Source organism: Lynx canadensis, chromosome C2, assembly GCF_007474595.2.
Source record: "Lynx canadensis isolate LIC74 chromosome C2, mLynCan4.pri.v2, whole genome shotgun sequence".
In the NCBI taxonomy this organism is placed as follows: domain Eukaryota; kingdom Metazoa; phylum Chordata; class Mammalia; order Carnivora; family Felidae; genus Lynx; species Lynx canadensis.
This window is the reverse complement of record NC_044311.2, coordinates 149,689,872-149,705,375: the sequence shown is the minus strand read 5'-3', so window position 1 is coordinate 149,705,375 and position 15,504 is coordinate 149,689,872.

Here is a 15,504-nt window from a genome sequence, read left to right as displayed (position 1 = left end):
GGCTCAGGTCAGGATCCCACGGTTCGAGGAAGGAGCCCTGTGCTGACAGCACAGAGCCTGCTTGGGATTCTTTCTCTCCCTCTGCCCCTCCCCCGCTAGCACAGGTGCTCGCTCTCCCTCTCTCCCAAAAACAAAATTAACTTAAAAACAAAAAAAGGAATAAGGCAGCTCTAAATGTAACGAAATGGACGAGGCTTCAAAATATATTAAGGAGAAAAGCCAGGCACCTTATAGTGTGCACATTAGTTTTCTATTGTAGCTGCAGCAGATTCCCACAAACTGGCTTAATGACCACAGATTTATTATCTTCCGTTTCCTTAGGTGGGAAGTCTGATGCAGGTCTCGGTTGGGCTAAAATTAAGGTGTCAGCCTGGCTGCATTCCTTTCTGGAGTTTCTAGGGGAGAATAATTTTTTATTTTCTTTCTCTTTGTTTTACCGTTGCCAGCTTCTAGGGGCTGCCTGTATCCGTGGCTTCCTGCCTTTTCAATGCCAGCAACATTGCATCTCTGACCATCCTTCCATAGCCACATCTGGTCACAACCCAGAAAAATTCTCAGCTTTAAGGATTAGTATATGATGACATTGGGCCCACCTGGATCATCCAGGATAATCTCATCTCAAAATCCTTAACCTGAAAGACCCCTGGAAAGTCCCTTTTGTCCTGTAAAGTAATACATTCACAGGTTCTGGGGATTAGGATGTGGACCTTCTGAGGAGAAGGCATTATTCTGCCTAAAGTATGCACCATTGTGTGTAGAAAACATTTATTTAAACAGACGCTCTCTGGAGGGGCACACAAGTAACTGGCAATAGTATTTATTTATGGGGAGAACTGGGTCATGGGGGATATCAAGGCTGACTTTACACTGTATATCTCTCATTGGCTTTGTTTTTTTTTTTTTTATTAGTGTGCATGTATTTATGTAAAATGAAGAAACAATTTAAAGGTCTTAAATGGAGTGGTGATTCATCAGCATTGTATTGTTAGTTTTCTTGAGCACATATCTATAATACTACTTAATTGAAGAAAATATCCAGGGGCACCTGGCTACAGTGCAACTCTTGATCTGTGGGTTGAGTTCAAGCCCCACGTAGAATTAACTTAAAAAAAATTTCTTTTTGACAGAAGACCATAGGGGAAGGTAATTAAAATTAATTTACCAACAGAGAGGGAGGCATACCATAAGAGACTCTTAAATACACAGAACAAACTGAGGGTTGATGGGGGTTGGAGGGTGGGGAACAAGGGAGATGGGCATTGAGGAGGGCACTTGTTGGAATGACCACTGGGTGTTGTAAGTGATGAATCATGGGAATCTAGTCCTGAAGCCGAGACTACATTGTATACACTGTATGTTAGCTAATGTGACGGTTTTAAAAATTAAAATATAAAAAAAAAAATGAAAAAATCCAACTGCTTCCAATCACCACGATGGTCACTAGAGGGCGCCTCTCTCACTCTTTAGGGTCTGTCCTCTCAGGGTTTTCACTTTGCCCATGTGTTCCTTCGTCTTGATCCCCCATAAGGCTGAATGATGATGATAAGGCTTTAGCATACTGACTAGTTGCACTCAGTTTCACTGATTTCTTTGGAGTCCCATTACATTTGAAACCTGTTTTCTGCCCTGTGAAATGGGCTTATAATAGTACCAGCTCAAGGAAGTATCATGAGGACTGTAGAAGAATCTCCATAAACATCTCTAAAAAGGCACACCTAGTGGGTGCCTAAGGATCGGATAAATGTTAGCTGTTAATAATAACATCCACCTCCCTGGTTAGTGCATTTCCCCAACAACTTTCCTAATTGTGTCTCAGTTTACCAGTCCTTACTTAGATGCCTCCAACGCTTGTTCCAGGTAAGAAAGAAGTGTATCTTGCATATTTACTTTTTGTGCAATACTGAATTCTAGAATCCCACTCTGATTTCCCCAAATAGGACCAACTCCAGAAAAGCAAGATGCATAGCAAATCAAATGAAGGTATACCAGAAATCTGTGACTCTTGTGAGCTGATCTCTAAGTGAATGCCTTAAGGGTTACGACATGATTGGCAGGAATCGGTAAACTCATTTTTGATGAAACCCAAGTTGGCACCACACACATTAAAAGGATGTTTTGTCAAATGTGGCTTCCTATTTTCCAATAGGAAAGTAAAAGTTTAAAAAAGCTAAAGAGCTCTGCTAGTAGGATCCCAAATTGAAGGCAAAAAGCAAAGGTAAAGAGCATAGTAGGTGCTCAAAAAGTGCTACTTGACCCCGTTCTGTGGGACTTGTGATCTTCTCCCACCCAAGCCTTTTATTTTTAGAAACATCAAGATAATTCCATGAAATGGAAGGGGGTGCGTGCTGAGAATAGAAACTGATATAATGAAAGAGATTTTATGGGTTTAAGAGCCGTGACCGAAGATATCTTTGGGATAGAGACTGCTACATATCTCTAAATGGGACAGTGAAATCTGCATCATGAGAAGGGGTCTCCTTCTAGCTAGCTAGCTAGAAGGAGTAGGCTAGGTCCAGTGTGGATGCGGGGTGTCACTATTTTTAGAGGCGTGTGAGTCTCTGAGGCTGTCCGTGGGAGGACCTGGCTTATCTGCTGTGCTGGACAATTTAAGCTGACAAATGGGAGAGTAGGCTGGAGGTGGTAGGCGCAGTGATGTTAGAGATGCTGTGGAAAATGGTTCTGGTTGTGCTGCAGGCTGGTTTTGGGGGCAAAGCCCTGGTGGGTGGCCAACTCCGGGGGCAGTCAGAACACAGGGTGTGAGCCAAGAGTACAAAGAGCTTGAAGAAGGTGACCCGGAGGACTCCTGGGAGTCCTGAGTGCTGACTCTGACAGTGAAGGCCAGTGTGCCCAGGATGGTGACAGCCCAATGGTCATGGGGGCAGTTGAGACCAGAGTGGTGGGCAGAGGAACCCGACTGCTGGCTGCAGGACTCTGACTGTGCCTGTGGGGAAGTGGGGCAGCACAGCTGGGACCTGGATTTTGTTTCTGGGTTTAATGCCTAGACTCTCCTTGGCCCCGAAGGCCCTGATCTGCAGCTAGTGCTGAAAACCCTGAGCCTGGTTAGCATAGAGACCTGGGCAGAAGGACCCCTTGGTGCCTCCGGTCTAGGGAGAGGTAGGTGCTGGAGATAGAGCCCATCAATTTAAGGATGGTCATGTCTGTGCCCAGGTTAGCCTGTGCATCTTGATGGGGCAGAGGGGCTGGCTTCGAGTAGCAGCAAACCTTAGTTCTGTGGTGAGATCTCATCTGCGGGAAGATCGAAGACTTCTTGCTCCAGCGGAAGCCGGCCGCTGATGGCTTCTGCCTGAATGTCATCTGGGTAGGGAGCACCATGCTCTCAGTATAGAGCTTCTTGTGAGGGACAATGGCTTTTGAGGAGGAGACATCCTGAAAACTGGTCTTGATGGCACCCACCTAAGGTGGCCCTCGGAATGGAGGTCAACTCCCTGAATTCTGCTGTTGGTTACCTCCACTGAACACCTTCAGTACAGCTGCCTGATTTAGAGGATGAGGTTACAGTGTCCCAAATGCAGTGCCATTACTGTGATGGTTTTTTGGACCAAAATAGCAATGGGCTGGGTCAGGAGTCTTTGGCAGCTAAACATGATTCTGAACCTTCATTTCATATTGGCCAAAAACCATGAGAATTCTGTAATTTTCCTTGTCTGGTTTTCTGCACCTTGCAGTGAATAGGGGTCTAAACCATTAGGTAGACGTAAACTGGATTCAGAACTATGTTCTTCAATATCAGCGGCTTGCAACTTGCAGGATGCGTGTTCTTCTAAACTGCCTCCTGGATTTGTGTCTTGTGTGTCTTCTATTTGAAACTTCTGACTTTCCTCCTGAACACCAGGATAGTTTCCCCATGCTTGGTCATCCTTTGTGTCTTGGTGGAGATGTAAGTTAATGCCTAGATCCTAAGAATTTGAAAATTCTCACAGGATTCTGTTGGAGGAGGTAATGGAGAGGGCATGCCCGCTGGTTGACCCTCGAGTCAGATGTGGGCAATTGAAGGCTCCTCACCCCTCCCCTGTCCTTCGATGTATGCTCTGGCCCCCCACCCCCACCATGGGAACTGTTTTCATGGACGTAGCCTTGAGAGAGTAGGATGTTGCAGAGAACATCTGGACTGGGCATGGGAGTGAAACCAGTTAGGGCCTCTCTAAAAACTTCTAAGATTCTGTTGGGCAGGTGCAGAGATCTACTCATCTTGTGGATACCCAAGACCAGGCTTGTCAGTAAGTTCTCCTGCCTATTAAACCTGCCACCTAACCAGTCTGGAGTGGTCTGCCCCTTTCTTTGGTCTCTCCTTGCTCTCTGTGAGTACAAGGGCCAGTGTTCGAACCAACGCTTTGTTAGAGGCTGTTTCTCTGTCCTTCACAATTATCATTAAAGACCAGCCTTGGCAAGAGTTGGTTTCATTCCCGGTAGTGGTGGTCCTTCAAGGCTTTTAGCATGGAATGGATGTGCATGAAGGACAGCAGCGCTTTAGGATATGGGATTGAGGGGAGTGGGAAATAGCACTAGCAGCACCGACAATGTGAATGGTGCTGGGAGTTCCAGGTCTCACACCACAATGTTGCCTCGCCCCACCTCCATTCGATACCTCTGATGCTTTGCACCTGTATGTACACACACACACACACACACACACACACACTCACTCAGGCACACACAGTCTTACCCACTCAGGAATCAGATAATATCACATGGGAGAAAGAGGTGAGAACAGTGACCTGGAGAGGTTTTTTTTTTTTTTTTTTTCCTTTTTTCCTTTCGAGTTACTTCTGGAAGTCATAGTTTTAAAAAAACCAATTATAGTAACTTTTTGTCATATCACCTACATATATAAGTTTGCACTGGTGATTTATAATCCGGTAGTTTCAATGCTTTTTTTTTCCCAACTGTACTACTGGAGGATGTACTCTACCCTATTAATGACCATGGCTTACAGCCAGTTTTGCTTCTGAGTTTTGAGTTACATAGCATAGTGTTGTTGGAGATTGGGAAAAGTAAGGGAATATGCAATCAGAAAACCACCTCCTTATTCTTCTATTCCCCATCCCAGAATAGTTGGTTATATATAGCATGGAGGAAAGCAAGTTCAAGGGAATACAAAGCCATATTTATTTTTTCTGATTTCTTTTTAAAAAATGTTTATTTATTTTGAGAGAGAGAGAGAGAGAGAGGCAGAGAGCGAGGGAGAGAGAGAATCCCAAGCGGGCTCCATCTTGTCAGCACAGAGCCCACTGTGGAGCTTGATCTCACCAACTGTGAGATCATGACCTGAGCTGAAATCCAGAGTCAGATGTTTAACTAACTGAGCCACCCAGGCACCCCTACATTTTCTGATAATTGCCCAAGGTGCTGTCAAAGACCTCATATGAAACTATCAGTAAAGTCATATGGTTACTAAAAAAGAAATAAGAAAAGCTTAAGTTTATCAGAAACTTGCCAGGCAAGGGAGCCACTGGTTGAATAAGTTCCGTCTAATAGCACCCCCCTGGCTCCATAGCTCAGGGGTTAAAGCACTGGTCTTGTAATAGCCCCCCCCCCAGGGTCTTGAACTATTGAGGTTTGTTTGTTTATGAATTATTGGGTTTTATAAAGTTTTGTTTGAATTGTTAATCATGGGGAGAAATTAGACATGGAGATCTAAACTGAAGGTGGTCAGAATTTATAAACTAGGAGAGGTGTTGAAATTGTTTGTATCTGAATAGTTTTTCCCTGAGCTTATTCTTTGGAAACATAGGAGTCCACCAAGCAAACTGTTGCTCAAGCTGTCTTGGCTTCAACAGCCTGACTGTATTTAAAGTGTGTAGATTCTCTCTAGTTTATCTGGTTGGCTGATATAAATTCCTCACCTTTTTCTCAGTCATAATTTTTGGATACTTCTATCATGTCTATGGGACAGACCACATCCTTGACCATGTGATCAATCTAGAGCTATGCCACTGGGTTAAGTACACAGTCACGATGGAGATCACCTGAGTTTAGTAGACATGTTTTGCTTCTGTCAACAAGATCAGCTGATAAAACAGCAGCTGTATGGCAAAATTTAAGATTCTGTGCGATCATATATTTGATCATTGTGACATTAACAAATACTGACTTGGTAGTCTACTTCTAAGCCAAGGATGTCTACTTGAAGCCAAGAAAACAGATCTTACCTCCAATTCAAAGAGCCTGTTGAACCAAATATGGGGTATTATCCAGATTATCCAATTTTCTTTCCTTTTTTTTAAAGTTTATTTATTTTGGGGTCCCTGGTTAAGTGTCCGACTTCACTCAGGTCATGGTCTCATGCTTCAGGAGTTCAAGCCCTGCATCAGGCTCTGTGCTGACAGCTCAGAGCCTGGAGCCTGCTTCAGATTCTGGGTCTCCCTCTCTCTCTGCCCCTCCCCTGCTCACGCTCTCTCTGTGTCTCTCAAAAATAAATAAACATTAATTTTTTAAAAAGTGTATTTAGTTATTTTGAAGGAAACAGAGACAGTGTTAGTAGGGGAGGGGCAGAGAGAGAAGGAGAGAAAGAATCCCAAGCAGGCTCTGTGCTGCCAGCGCAGAGCCCAATGCAGGGCTCTAACCCATAAAATGGCAATATCATGACCTGAGTGAAACCAAGAGTCGAACGCTTGACCAACTGAGTCACCCAGGTGCCCCCATATTACTGAATTTTCTAATGTCTTTGTTTCCAGATCTCTTTAACTAACATTAACCATCAAAGAACAGATTTCCATAGGGATGAAAGTACATTTTTTCCTAAAGATGGCACATGGTCTGCCTTGAGAAGGCAGTAATATGTCTAGGATGGCTCTGTTTTATCCTACTGCCTGTGCAATCTTATGAATTTCTCAGGCAAGGAGATCCTTAGCCTTAGTGGCACTGTCAGGTTCTGCTGTCAATCTCTGAACCACAGCATGTAGAGTTTTTGGCACCACATTTTGGACCTTCTTTAAAGTGTGAGATGGGTATGCCTGAGGACAGAATAAAGCAGCCCAGAATTTTCTGTTGGAGTTAAAATTTGAGGTTTCAGATTTTCTATTCTTTGAAGTAGGAGGTCTAAAGACTGCTTTTTCTTAAGAGGGAAAATGAGTGAGCCAAATGGATCCACAGGGATATCAGGGAATTTCTTGACAGTGGGCATCAGTTTATTGAGATGCTAAGTCCCTGTTTAATTTGTGAGCAGTACCTAACAAGTTGGTTTCTTTCCTCCTTTCCCTTCCTTTCCCTTCCTTTCCTTTCCTTTCCTTTCCTTTTCCTTTCCTTTCCTTTCCTTTCCTTTCCTTTCCTTTCCTTTCCTTTCCCTTCCTTTCCCTTCCTTTCCCTTCCTTTCCCTTCCTTTCCCTTCCTTTCCCTTCCTTTCCTTTCCTTTCCTTTCCTTTTCCTTTTCCTTTCCTTTCCTTTCCTTTCCCTTCCTTTCTTCTTTTTTTTTATTTGCAGAACAAATACATTAACAGTCATTGGGGCCATCCAGTGACCCACTTTTGGCCCAAATACCCTTATGAGGTTGTCTGATTGTGTCTTACAGGTTTGACACAAGTCAACAACGGTAGGTGAGCACTAGACAATGAGATACACAGTAGAGATCAGCAGGGAGATCCATAGTCAAGGAGACCAACTTTTCCTGATATAATCCATATAAGAGAGGAATCCTGCACTAGTATAAGTACTTTCTTACCACTTTATCTCTTACCAAGCTCAATAAACAGGCACTGGTGTCCTGACCTAGAGGGTGCTAAAGAAGGCAGTGGACAGGTCTATGACTAAAGAAAGTGGCTTCAGGTGGCATTAAGGATAGGATAGTATTGGGGCTAGCTACCACTGAAAAATCAGGTATGCCTATTTGTGTTTATACTTCAGAAATCCTGCACAAATTGATAATTTTGTCTATTGGATTTCTCAGATTCCTGTAAGGCGTGATTCATTTTCTATCATAATTTGCATTACAGGTCTTTATGTCTTTGCTTTCTGGTCTTTGAGGTTACTGTGAAATTTCAAGGTACGTGGATCAGTCCTTAATGAGTTCAGCTCCAATAATTCTGCTACTGTCATTGGAATTCTTTGTCCCAAAGCAGTCCAGAGTACCTCCATTTGGGGTTAAACATAAGGCAGTGGTAAGTTAGTGTCTAAATTAATTTTAACTTGATTATAAATAAGGAAATCTTTAGGAATTTCAAGAGGAACTCTTGGAAGGTCATTTCATCTGGCAATTCCCTTGGCTTAGTGAGTGGCTTTTCTCTCTTAAATGAGCAGATGAGGTGTCACAAAGAAGGATTATCCTGTTAAAGTCCAAAAGTGATAATTATGCGTTTGGAAATGGGAGTTCAGAATTGGTGGGCTGGCGTCCACTTCAGAAGGAAAGGTTCTGTGACAGTGGTAGGTTCACTGTTTTTGGTAGTATCCATATTGTATTCATTTTCCATGTTTGCCGTGACAAAGTACCACAGACTGGGTGGCTTAAAAGAAAAGAAAAATATTCTCTCAGTTCTGGAGGATTAAAGTCAAAGAGCAGGGCATTGACAGGGCCATGGTACCTCTGAAGGCTCTAGAGAAGAATCCTTCCATGCCTCTTCCTAGGCTTTGGTGGTTGTCAGCAATTATTGGCATCCCGTTGGTTTGTAGAAGCCCCACCCTAATCTCCAACTCTCTTGTTATGTGGGATTCTTGTTACGTGAGGTCCTCAGTGTCTTCATAAGGCCTTCTTGTAATCCAGTATGACATCATGTTTACTTGACGACCCAGTTTCCAAACAAGGTTACATCCACAGGCTCAGCATTGACATGATTTTTTTGAGGACCCTATTCAGCCCAATACCCACATCAATTATAAATTCGTATGGTGGTCCTTTATATTTAGATAAATGTTTCCACATGAACTTAAAGGTACAACATGAAATTGGATGCTGTTTTTCTGTTTAGGCTTCTTAATCCTTTCTTTTTATTTCATAGCTAATACAAGTTAATTATTTTTCCCATCCCTCCTTTTGCTTGCAGTATGGACAAGTGCACTTGCCTGGGAATCTCCTTGTTTATGGTTCCAGCAATTATTTTTATGGGAAACATGTCATTTTTTACATTGGAAAATCTTAAATTTATTCTGAGTTTTATCCTGGGTTTGTTCTCTTCCCCTCTAAAGGTATTCTTTTGTGTGCTGTAGTTGAGGGAAGGGAGTTATTTTCCACCCTAACTTGCTTTTCCTAGTCAAATATTCTATTAAGGTTTTCATTCATTGAGAAACCACAAAAACAGGTCTACACTGAGACTGACCTTAGCATCTATACTAAGTGTTGCTTAATAATCTGTCTTTGAATTGACCATAGTTTGATCTTTGTCTTATTTATAAAACTGAGGAAGAGTCTAGTCAGTGTTTACAGGGGATGTTTCTGATGTGATCCTTAGGAGCTTGTCTTCTATTCTGATAGCCTTGTTGACCTAATAGGCTGTCCTCCAGAATTCAGGTATCCTAACATTTTGTGTGGTTTCATCCTAGCGAGTCGTTTTCATCTAAGATTTGGCATCTGAGAAGCCCACCAGTGTGCAAGTCAATATAAGCCTGGCAGTCCAGAATTATAATTTCATAAGACTATTTTGAGTTTCTCAATAAACATTAAGATAGTCATTGATGTCTCTGAATTCTGACCCAGGCAATGATTTCAAGTCTGTTTTTTTTTTTTATCTACCTACCTACCTACCTTCCTACCTACCTATGTCGCCAGTAAAGTTTATTTATTTATTTTGAGAGAGAGAGTGAGCGAGCAGGGGAGGGGCAGAGAGAGACAGGGAGAGAGAGAGAATCCCAAGCCAACTCTGCACCTCCAGCACAGGGCCTAGCATGGTGTTCAAACTCACAATCCGTGAGATCGTGACCTGAGTCAAAAAACAACAGTCAGACACTCAACCAACTGAGCCACCTAGAAGTCCCTCAAGTCTATTTTAAGGTTTCCAGTTGTCTGACTTTAAGGGGCTATTGAGCCTTTCATGATTCAGGTAGACTAGAGGGAAAGGAAAGGGAGTCATAGCTAGGTAGAGGGGGAAGTTAGAGAAGGCATGTGGGTGGGAAAAAGAGGGAGGTTTACACATGGTATGTGTTTGCTCATGATGAGTCTAATGGATACACAGTTTTAAGCTTGACCCATTTTCATTAGCTTTGGCTAAGCTATATTGTAAATGTCCAATTTTGAGTCTGAATTTCTTTTTGAAGCTTACTCATACCAATCAAAAGTGTTGACCAAAATATTAGGGGTTTGTTTAGTCTGTTTTTTAATGTACCCCTTAGATCATATATTTTTGTCATATCAAAATATCACCATAGTGGCCATTGCAAGTTCATATTACCCTTGGTAGAATTATGGCATATATTATGGCACATAGGAGGGCGTTGGGATTAAGTGGGAATACATGTAACAAGCCAGACTTCTGCCAGGTAGAATTGTAGATGAGTTAGTTGGCAGGTGAATCCATGTGGAATTAGCTAGCCGTCAGTAGGAAGTGTTACTTCTATAAAACCCATGTCTTGGGCCCCTCAACCTGAAGTTGAGGCATTTCCAGTCATTGAAATGATAAATCAATGGCCCTGGAAGATGGAGTGTGGTGAGAAGATTTCTGCTAGAAGGAATTTCTTTCATACAGAGCAAACTAAAAGCTGTTGTAAAGTTTTGATGGGCAATCGAAGGTAGAGGTGTCTAAGAAAGGAAGGCAGAGTAGTAAGACTTTTTATTCATTTATCCTCACGGCCAGTTTAGAGGTAGACTTTTCAGACCTCTGTAGGCTCCCTACCTTACTAAGAGCTTCCTCTTATAGACAGAAAACATCATGAGTGGTAAAAAGAAGAATAAGTTGTCAATAAATGCTTAATCAGATTTCCAACAAGGAATTTGAATAGAAGTTGGATTAGTATTGGAAGTTGAACAATTCTTGAAGGATACTGATTGAATTTAAAATAATATCAGCTAAGGAGTTCAAGGAAAAGGAATGGGAACTCAGGCTTAATGTTGGAGACACAGTGGCAATGACAGCTGAGGACCTCAGATAGGGGTACTCAGGGGTTTTGGGGATGTATGCTGTTAATGATGTCGGATCTTGGGCCAAAATGGATGAGGAGATTTTGGCTATATCACTGGACCTCTAAGTCCGTTAAACATCCCCATAAAAGCACCAGGAAAACTTTTGTGATTGAAAAGAAAACCCCACAAGCTGAGTTTATTAGAAACTTGTCAGTCAAAAGTTCCACTGACCAAATGAAATCACCAAACTATCTCCTCAATAATTTGAGCAATTGGGCTTTATAAGAGTCTGGGTTTTTGTTTCTGTTATTGTTGTTTGTTTTTTGGTAAAGAGTTAGCCATAGGTGAGTTTTAAGGCAGGAGTTATTGAGTCTGGGATCTGGGCAGAGATGGATAAGAATTTGTAAACTAGGTCAGTTGTTGAAATAGTCTGTGTTTAAACAGTTTACTGTTTATAGTCTTAACTTTCTGGAACACAAGACCAAGCAAGCTGTTGCTGAGTCCAATGGGAAGGAGCTTGGGCCTCTTGATAGAAATTAAATGGAAGCCACAGATATTCTGGTGTTTTCAGAATTTCCAGAACAAGTTACAGAACAATTTTGTAAACTGCTTTTGTTATATCACTATGTTCTATGCATGGCTCTACCATCAACCGCTTCCCCCTGAATTATGATACTGCCACTACTGCATGTTTGTTACTCGGCCAACCTGTACAAAACCTCTCTTGTTCCCACTACTTCTTTCCCCCTGATCTCTTCCCAGCTCATGGACACTTGCTTAGACTCTGCATTTAGGAAACTGTACTTGTCACTGATAGGCAAGAGGTTTCAAAGTCACCTGCTCCTGGACCCAGGTCCATGTGGTAAGCTCTCTTCTCAAACTGCACGCAGAGCTGACAGTGTCCTGTCCCACTGGGTAGCATGTTCTGTGTATAGGGAGAGGTGGGAACCCTACGACAGAGACCAAGAGCACTCGCAGAAGGAGAAACATAATTGCTGAGTGTGTGTGTTCCTTGCCTTTGACCGAAGGCAAAGAACTTTCCGAACTCTTTGTTCTTCAAGAGCAATACTTTGGTACAACTGGTAATCCTAGGGAGAGCTGCCAGGAAGAAATGCCAGAGGTTTTTACCTGGGGGATCTTTAAGGTAATCTGCCAAAACTTACACTGAGTCACCAATGTGGCCAAACTGCTAAGTAAACAAGGAACATGGGGATCTTACTCTTCCGGGGCTACCATAACAAATGATTACGAACTGTACCCAGTTTATTATTTTTTTTATTTTTATTTTTTTAAATTTTTTTAACGTTTTATTTATTTTTGAGACAGAGAGAGACAGAGCATGAACGGGGGAGGGGCAGAGAGAGAGGGAGACACAGAATCCGAAACAGGTTCCAGGCTCTGAGCCGTCAGCACAGAGCCCGACGTGGGGCTCGAACTCACAGACCACGAGATCATGACCTGAGCCAAAGTCGGCCACTTAACGACTGAACCACCCAGGCGCCCCTGTACCCAGTTTAAACAACAGCGATCTAGTCTCTTGAAGCTCCAGAGGCCAGAGGTCTGAAATCAAGGTGCTTCCAGGACTGTTCACTCTCCGGTTTCTAGGGAAGACCCTTCCTTACCTCTTCCACCTTCTGGTGGCTAAAGGTGTTTCTTTCCTTGTGGCTATATCAGTCCACTCACTGCTTCCATGGTCACATGACTCCTCTTCATCCTCAAAACTTCCTCTGCCTCTATCAATAAGGGTACATGTGATGGCTTTGAGAGCCCTCCAAGATAATCCAGGGTAGGTTCCTCTGCTGGAAATCCCAATTTAATGCATCTATTCCAATATAGAGTAGTAGTTTTTCTTTTGCCATATGTATTAACCAATCTAGAATCTCCAGAGAAAAATGAACTGATAGGGTGTGTGTGTGTGTGTGTGTGTGTGTACACATGCATAAAGGAAGAGAGGAAAAGAGTGAGTGAGAGATTTATTTTAAGGAATTATAAGAAATGAGTCACAATTTTGGAAACTGACAAATCCAAATCAGCAAGGCAGGCCTGCAGGCTAGAGGTTCAGGGAAGAGTTGACCTTTCAGCTTTAAGCAAAAACCATCTGAAGACTAAAATCAGCAAGGTGACAGTAGGAAGTCCTATCCCTGGTTTACCCACAGAAACACCAAACTGATGGGGGTCCTGAATCTAGTTAATAAGTTGCAGTCTTCCAGAGGAGCACAAACTGGAGAGAAGCTACAGTGAACAGAGGAAATGGAAAAAGCAGCATCTGGGAATGCAAGCTGGTATAGCCACTGTGGAAAACAGTATGGAGATTCCTCAAAAAACTAAAAATAGAACATCCCATGACCCAGCAATTGTACCACTAGGTATTTATCCAAGGGATACGGGTGTGCCATTTCGAAGGGACATATGCACCCTAATGTTTATAGCAGCACTACTGACAATAGCCAAAGTATGGAAACAGCCCAAATGCCCATCAATGGATGAATGAATAAAGAAGATGTGGTATATCTATACAATGGAATATTGCTCAACAATCAAAAAGAATGAAATCTTGCCATTTGCAACTACGTGGATGGAACTGGAGGGTATTATGCTAAGTGAAATCAGTCAGAGAAAGACAAATATCATATGACTGCACTCATATGAGGACTTTAAGGGACAAACCAGATGAACATAAGGGAAGGGAAACAAAAATAATGTAAAAACAGAGAGGGGGACAAAACATAAGAGACTCATAAATATGGAGAGCAAACAGAGGGTTACAGGAGGAGTTGTGGGAGGGGAGATGGGCTAAATGGGTAAGGGGCACTAAGGAATCTACTCCTGAAATCATTGTTGCACTATATGCTAAATAATTTGGATGTCAATGTTTTTTTTTAAATTTTTTTAAATGTTTTTATTTATTTTTGAGACACAGAGAGACAGAACATGAGCAGGGGAGCGGCAGAGAGAGAGGGAGACACAAAATCTGAAGCAGGCTCCAGGCTCTGAGGTGTCAGCACAGAGCCCGACGCGGGGCTTAAACTCACGGAGTGTGAGATCATGACCTGAGCTGAAGTCGGACGCTTAACCGACTGAGCCACCCAGGCACCCCTGGATGTCAATGTTTAAAAAAAAATTAAAATTAAAAAAATATCTACCATATGCTAACTAACTTGGATATACATTAAAAATTTTAAAAATTTAGAAAATATTTTAAAAATATAGTAAGCCTTTAGTTACATTTTACTTGTTCTTTACACTTAAATTTAAGGTTTCTACTATCATTTCACAGTTCCCAGAAAATATGACATATCACATTGCTGCTTTAATGAATTTAATAATTTTTTAGGCCTAAAACCTTGCTATTTGAAATAATCTTCTCTGTCATTTGAAAAGTGTACACCCTCTCTTGTCGAAAATGCTGCCAGTTAGTCCCTTGAACTATGTAAACTTTCTAATAAACTTTCTAATAAAATTATTTTAATAAAAAAAAAGAAAAGAAAAATCAGTGTCCTCAGGAAATGTTGGTTTTAGATGGGGTTATAGGATTTGAGGTGGGAAGGGAGGGCATAAGTGCAGGTGGAGAGGCAGGAAGACAAATATGCGTGTCTGGAGATCCTGGAATATTCTAGGCAGGTGACAGGTTTTAGGCTGGCTTTATGAATTGGAGGTAGTGAAGATTCCACTAACCTGACTAGATCACGCCAAGAGGGGAGGAGTGGAAGACGATGCCCATGTTTCTGACCAGCACTTCCAGACCCCCGCACTCCTTGCGTAGGAAGTTGAGCAGTGCATGGCTGCTCTGCAGGTCGTGGATGTAAGGCAGGGGGAAGCATGTTTGCGAGCACCATGTTCCCTGAGACCTGCTGGCACAGAACACCCATGATAGCAAAGCCTAGTTGGACCAAGTCACCAGCACCATGTGGCTGCAGTCCTACCAGGCTGAGCGAGGCACTTGAGTTTGGAAAGCAGACATCATAAGACACTGGGTGTGTGTTTTGGCCCCGGGCACTGGCACAGATGTCAGTAGAACTGTGTTCTAGGATCCAGGGCTGTTACCCCTAGAGCCAGAGGCCCTACCTCCATCCCCCATCAAAGGAGGAGCCAAAGGTTCCAGATGGTTCCTTAAAGATGCTATGCCAGGTCTGTCTCTCCCAGGGTTGTACCCTGAACCCAGATGGAACTCCCCACTCTTAGGATCCCTCCTCTGAGCTCAGCAATGGTTCAGGACGGACTGATGTGCTCCTCAGAAAGAAAATGGGTAGTCATAGGCTAATAGGAGCTAGAGATTCATGGTAGTAGAACTAAACATATTTTGGGAAAACCCCATGAGGAAGAAAGGAATATAGCCATTGTGTTGGGAATGTGTCCTTCTTCCTCTGTAGAATGGGAAAGTTTGCCTTCTTCTAAGATGCAGTGAAACTGGTTGTACAGGGAAGTGCTTCTGAGGACACAGATCCCCTGCTTTCTCAGTAGAAACTCAAGAGAGAGGGGCGCCTGGGTGGCGCAGTCGGTTA